General features: G+C 40.9%; 1 long non-coding RNA gene across 1 annotated transcript; it reads right to left on the minus strand.

Moving 5' to 3' along the window:
* Positions 1-500: 500 nt before the first annotated feature.
* Positions 501-2,581, minus strand: LOC116199984. Its single transcript, XR_004155640.1, has 3 exons — positions 1,641-2,581; positions 1,098-1,436; positions 501-932 (listed from the first exon to the last, which is right to left on the minus strand). It is a non-coding gene; the product is annotated as an uncharacterized LOC116199984 (long non-coding RNA).
* Positions 2,582-7,381: the final 4,800 nt, after the last annotated feature.

Here is a 7,381-nt window from a genome sequence, read left to right on the forward strand (position 1 = left end):
GATTGTCCCGGGATCATCTCGTCATCATCCTTGTGGATGTATGTATACAAGAACATCGTGTTAACAAAATCATCTCAACAGCTGGAAAACTTCAAAGGCAAACACATCCACTGCCATGGCATGGATTTACAGAGACAAAACAGCCAACAATAAACGTGCTATATATACGAATATGTGTAGGGAAAATATGTTGAGCGCGGCTTGAATTCTCACCCAAAGACTTGAAGGCAACATGAAAGACCTAGGCTGCGGAATTGCAGTACAGCAGACAGCCTATTGCAGTTTGAATAGGCTAAACAGAAGTAACAGATAGCCGATTGTGATAAGCCGCGCAGTTGATGACAGGAAGCAGCATAATCCCTGGGTGAGATCTAGCATAATCACAACAGGTTTGGCTAGTTTATTATTTCCTTGCTTAGTTGATTTCTTTCATGTATGGGATTTATTTTCCATATAAGATTACGTAAGGGGTGATAATGAATGAGAGATTATCCAGAGAGAACATTGTAATCGGAGCTTTGGGAAATACTCCACGACTTTATTGCCCATAGTAAAAGAAGAACCGGCAAAGCCTCCTTTGCCCGTGGACGTACGGCTAGGACACTGCCGGCCCGAACCACGTACACGAGTATGCAAGCTTCTCTTCCCTCATCTCATTTCAATTGTTTCGTCGAGATTATTATGAGTTAGATTCCTTTCGATCCTTACAAATCGATCTCAACGAACTATCGATTCCAACAAAATAAATAACTGACCTCGTTTTCGATCTCAGTTCTCAAATTCTACTGGAAGTACTTCTAAGCATGGGTTGCCACTTGAGCAGGCGTCTTAGATAAAGACATACTTCTTGCAGATACATTCCCAATCATTCTTCCCGAGCTCCTGCAGACCTAATAGGAAAAGTCCGTGTTCTTTGGCAGTCCAATTCACACCTACACATCAATTCATAATCCGGTGAGCCACCCAAATGTATTCCGCACACTTGAACAAAAAGATAATTACATATATCTCAACAAATGTGTGCCGGACGCTGATCAGATGCCTATTTTAGTAAAATCTCATATATGCTTTTTTGGCATTGAAGGGATGAATATTACCTTCAATCGCTTCTGCGCTTGGCTCCGTGCGGCCATTCTTTGTGCTCTCTTCCTCACGACGATTCACCTTAGGATGGCCCACTGTAAAATGGTTTTCAGCTTTAAGCCATCTCAGGGTTGCCTGCCTCGATTTGACTCTGTCCTTCTGCTCATGCTTATATTATTCGACTTCAGCATTGGACGTTGACTGTAAAAACTGATCAACGAGTTCTGCCTCACTATCGACAAAGTTCTGCCTAGGACTCCTTCGGGCTGACAATTCGTCCATATCACTTTCTGGCGACAGATCTTCTGGAAGGCCTGTCAGGTCGGCAGCGCCATCGTCGTGTCTTCTTTTTTCTGTCATTGCATAGATAAAATCAACGGAAGATAATATTGTATCTAATTGGTTAACCAGATTTTGATGACTTTTTTAACGAAACACTGAATCATAACTGAAGACGGAAACTGTTTATTCGGTGTACTCTTTGCTTCTAAGCTAGCAATTTGACAAAGTTCTACCATTACAAGATGTGATAAAGCAGCTGGTTCCAAGCAACTTACCCTCGACATACTCCACTCCACTATGAATTCGTTTGATATGCCCTCGAGAATATGAACCCCTTCATTGTCCCTCGTATCAGTTTTGACTCCAAGCCTAAACTTCCCACTTCTTGCGATCCTAGACTCGTAGTTAAATATAACAGCTCCCAACGTTCCCATCCCATTCTTAAGGGCCACTTGCAATTCACCAGTCATAACTGGGAGACGTGCATTTGTCTCATTTACTTCGAAGTCCTCCCTTGCCTAATCATTTTCTACTTCATCGAGGTCTCCATGTTGTGCTGGAACAGTCAACTTTAAGACCGATGGTGTACGATCTTGCACGACATCCCCGCTCCCTAGGTCAACCAGGAAAACATGGATCAATGATCCATGTTCACCTTCAACCTCCTGACCGGCAACCTGTAAAGATGAAATCCTTGACACGGTTGCAGCTTTAATTACCTCAGACTTGGATATTGCTTGCTAGTACATCCAGACGTGTCAATGTGTAACAAAGGAAATGCGGAACTAACTTCCGAGAAGTTACATGGGGGAGTGACAAAAGAAACTACTGATATGAATTGAATATGCAAGTAAATATAATTGCATAGATCTATAACGCCGCGTCTATAGCCCACATAAGTTACAGCACGCACACCAGGGATAGCAGTCAGAAAGAATATATCCTAATTTATCTTTTCAAATACTTTACTGTATAGAAGCCAAAATGCATGATGAGTAAGTTTAGCATCCTCATATTCCGATAGCCAAATCAAGGACAACAGTAGATAGAATATAATAGCACACCAACAATAGATAGAATATAGAAAATCAATAAAGTGCGCTAGAACTTGTAGGAATAGCGGTGGTGGTTGTCATGACAATTACTGAGAAAAGTCCCTAAAAGATGAGACTGAGAGAGAATCTGCATAACTGAAATGGCTTTCTCTATTCTGCTTTTCTGGTTTATGGCGTAGACACACGGTCACAAACTGCATGAGTATATATACTCAAAATCCTAGCAAAAAACTTAGTGAGTAAGCAACACTAAAAATCAATATCTAGAGCCTAGTCTAGATAAAGCCCCAAAAGCTAATCATTACAAATATGACTAAATACAAAACCCAAAAGGTTGGTTTACACATATCCCAATAGCCTCCCTAAAACCGAGCTTATCTTTACCATAGCGATCATACTCTTGAGCTTAAGAACAATGTCTTCCTTCAACGACTTCATGAACATGTCAGCAGCTTGATTTTCAGACTTGCAAAACTCAAGCAGAGTCTCCCCGGACTTCACCAGATATCTAATGAAGTGATATTTGATATCGATGTGCTTGCTCCTCCCATGAAACACTGGATTCTTCGCTAAAGCAATTGTTGACTTATTGTCGCACTTGATCACAGTCAGCTTCATCTGCTCATGGTGCAACTCTACGAGCAACTGATGCAGCCAAACAGCTTGAGTAGCACAATAATCTGTGACTATGTACTCTGCTTCAGCTATGGACAAAGCCACCACCTGCTGCTTCTTCGGTGACCATGAAAAAGCTCAATTCTCCAAAGAGAAATCATAATAGGAAGTCCCCAATCACTATCAGTGAACCCACAAGCTGAAAATTATTAAACGAAGAATAAAATAAACCATCATCCATAGTACCTTTGATATAGGGCAAAATCCTCTTCGTCACTTGTAGGTGCGATTGTATAGGAGACTCCATAAACTTGCTCACCAGCCCAACACTATAGACAAAATCTGGTCTAGGAGAAGTCAAGTATCGTAGACTCCAGGCGAGCCTCTTGAAGTATGCGGGATTGACATCGGCACCACTTCCTTCCTTTGTCAACTTCAGCCTCCTCCCATCGGAGTTCGAATTGTCTTCCAAGTAGCCATCTTGAAACGCTCAAGAATATCCTTGGCATACTTCCGTTGACAAATGAAAATGCCTTCCTCTGACTGAGTGACTTCAAGGCCAAGACAGTAAGACATGAGACCCATATCTGCCAACTCAAACTCGCAAGTCATGGCCTCCATGAAGTTATCAATCATGTCTTGACAATTCCCAGTAAATGTCAGATCATCAACACATAAGCAGACAATGAGCATTTCACCACCAGTGTGCTGACTTTCACATATAAAGCATGCTCATAAGGACAACGAACAAAACCATGAGCAAGAAAGTAGGAGTCAATTCTGGGGTACCATACCCTCGGTGCTTGCTTGAGGACGTAGAGATTTTTCTCAATTTGTACACCAAGCCTTCTTGTTCTTTCTTGACATAGCCCTTCGGTTGATCCACATATGCCTCCTCATCAAGTACACAATTGGGGAATGCTGAATTGACATCCATTTGGTGTATCTTCCAGCGTCTTTTAGCTGCCAAGGCGATGATCAAACGAATCATGTCCAATCTTGCAACCGAAGCGAACACTTCAAAGTAGTCAATCTAGGGCTTTTATTTGTAATGCTTGACCACTAGACGTCCTTTCAACCTATCAACCTCTCCATTAGGCTTTCATTTCGTCTTGTAACCTCACTTCACACCAATGGATTTCTTGTCCTCTGGAAGACGCGTCAGCTCCCACATGTCATTCTTCTTAATTGCACGTATCTCATTATCCATGGCTTGAATCCACCCTTCATCTAGATAATATCTTCATCAGGTGCTCATCACTTCTCGACAAGACAAAATCTTGAAGACAAGTCGGTAAGGACCGTTGTCGTTGCGGACTTAGAGATGCTTCAGCTGAATCAGCTTGTGAATCTGCTATAGAACTTGTCTCGACAAATGCTGCTTCTTGCCCCGAAAATTCACCCGATCCAACAGGAGCTCGAACTGGAGTCGCTGGAGTCACCATTGGTACTGACACTTCATCTGGACCGGCCTGGACATATTCTTCCTCGTCCAGGATGAAATGAAACTGCTTCTTCTCCTTAGTACTCCAACTCCATTTGGCATCCTCTTCAAAGGTGACATCATGACTAATAATCACCTTTTTTGTCACCGAACTATACAACCGGTAACCCTTCGTCACGAGTTATAGCCGAGAAAGATGCACTTCTCGCTCTTATCACCCAGCTTCTTGCAAAGCTCATCTGGGACATGGGCATATGCAATACAACCAAACACACGGAGATGATTAACTAAAGGTGTTTTACCACTCCACACCTTTACTGGAGTTTTGAGCTGCTCAAGACTTTTCGCTGGACACCTGTTCAACAAATACATGGCACAAGCAACAACTTTAGCCCAAAAATGCTTGAGCAAATGTTTCGCACGCAACATAGTACGAACCATATGAATAATGATGCGTTTCTTCTTTTCTGCCACTCCATTTTGTTGAGGTGTATACCTCGCTGTAAGCTGATGTTTGATGCCACTTCTCTTGAAGAAATTATCTCCCACCAAATACTCCGTACCTCGATTGGTTCAAAGAATACAAATTTGGTGCCCACTCTTTTTCTCCACATAGGCCTTGAACTCCTTGAAAGCCTCCAGAGTATCGGATTTATGCTTCACGAAGCAAACCCATGTTTTACGGCCATAATCATCAATAAAAGTAACAAAATACTTGTAACCTCGATTCGATGGTTAACCGAGTGGTCCACAAAGATCGGAGTGGACTAACTCCAACGGCTTCTTGGCTTGCCATGACTGACCGAAGGTACGCATTCTCATTATTTTAGTTAAATATTTTGTAAATTGAATTTATAAATGCTAGAGTAATTATAGATGATAATATATATTATAATATATAGTAATGGATAATACATAGTTTTAATAAGAATTATCTATTAAATAGCTGATTGATGATGCGAAAGCATTCACATGCGGAATATATAAGATTAAATGAAATATTTTGCAATCAATATTACATAAAATTTATATGAAAGGAATTTTCGGGCTTTAAAGATTCCTAGCAGTTCTTCATATGCTTGTAGGAAGATCTTGGGACTGAGGGAGTATGCATACCTTTTGGTGGGGCATGTTATTGGGGATGGGAGGAAAACCTGGCTATGGTATGACAATTGGCACCCTTTTAGCCCTCTGTGGATGTATGTTCAAGGAAGGGGGGTGAGGAGTTCTGGTTTGAATGCTTGTTCTCGAGTTTCTTAGGTTATTGAAAATATTAAATGGAAGTGGAGAAGTAGAAGCATTGCTACAATGATAGCTATTCAGGATGAAGCTAAAATATTGCCATCTCCAGTGATAGAGAGGACAGGATCATTTTGGCTGCTCATCCTAAAGGGAGCTACATTGTTGCTAGTACATGGGATCACATCTGTAATAAAAGAACCTATATAGCATGATACAAATTATTGTGGTCCTCTCCTTCTATTCCAAGACATTGCTTCTATCTCTTGGTTGGCCATAAAGGATAGGTTACATACTCTCAGCAGAGTCTCCAAGTGGCGGACGGGTATTAATACTACTTTGTGCTCTGCGTGGTGGTGCTGATGACACGAAAGACCATCTCTTTTTGCAATGTTCTTTGTCGGTTGAGGTTTGGAATTGTATATTGCAGATGAATGGAGAAAATAGAAGCTGTACAGATTGGGTTATTGAGCTTGCTTGGGCTGTGAGTCAGTATAAGTGGAAGAAAATTGCAGCAGCTGTTGCAAGGCTGGGATGGCATGCCCTCATTCATTATTATCTGGAGAGCAAGGAATGAGAGAATTTTCTCCGATATTTGTCCAAAGAACTCCGGCGTGTATCAAGCAGTCTGTTAGAGGCAGAGCTATGGACATACCTGCACTAGTTCAGAAGAGGAACTATGCTGATAGCAGAAGAGAGATAGCTGGGGAATCAACACTTTGAATTTTGAGGTGTTTTGGGGCTAGGCTCTCCGTGAGATGTTTACTGTTTCTTGGGCCTTAGGAATTCTTTGAGGCCTTTATGCCTGACTGGGCCTGCGTGCCTGTTGGGCCTGCGCGCCTATTTTGTTTTTCAGCTTGTTTTTGCCCATAATATTTTTCAGGGCCCTTACACAGTATTTTGTTCGATTTATTTTCTAATAAAGAGCAAAGCTTACGAATCGAAAGAAAAAAAAAAAACTATAGGGGTGTAGAATTTCGAAATTAAAACTGGAAAAGTAATTATTATATCAATTGATTCACACACCCAACCTTGTCCTACTGGAAGACAATGGGATAGATCGAGGAAAGACACGTGCTAGAAGTCCTATTGATAGAAACCGACTCATAACCTCTTGACCTCAAGTGTAATTATGGCGACAACGTCACTACAGGAAAACCTGTGTAATTATGGCGCCAACGTCACTACAGGAAAACCTTTTATATCTGTAAGAACCCACGTAGCATACGAACTTCCTTCTAAAACGAAATGAATAATTGTCATTCCTTTCTTTAAACTACCAAGTCCCAAACAAAGAGGCGTATTAAGACACAGAATCAATCCCACACTAACGAACTCATCAAGAAGCTGCTAAAAGCCTAATATCCTTTACCCAAATGGATGAGTACTTTATAAATAATGAATTCGAACTTGATATATGAGTAACGTACACATCTATATTTATACTGTACATAAAAGTACGGGGAGTTTCGCTAAATTTTCTTTTCATTTTGCCCTCAATTTTATAATGATACTACAATTCTATCCCTTTCATAACTAACTCTTATAATTATCATACCTTTTGTTTAGTGTCATTTCACTCAAAAAATATAAGTGAAAGTAACTATTCAAGAGACACATTACACTTATATGCTTTTTCACACTAACAAACACATTTCGAATA

This window comes from Punica granatum, chromosome 3, assembly GCF_007655135.1.
Source record: "Punica granatum isolate Tunisia-2019 chromosome 3, ASM765513v2, whole genome shotgun sequence".
NCBI lineage: Eukaryota > Viridiplantae > Streptophyta > Magnoliopsida > Myrtales > Lythraceae > Punica > Punica granatum.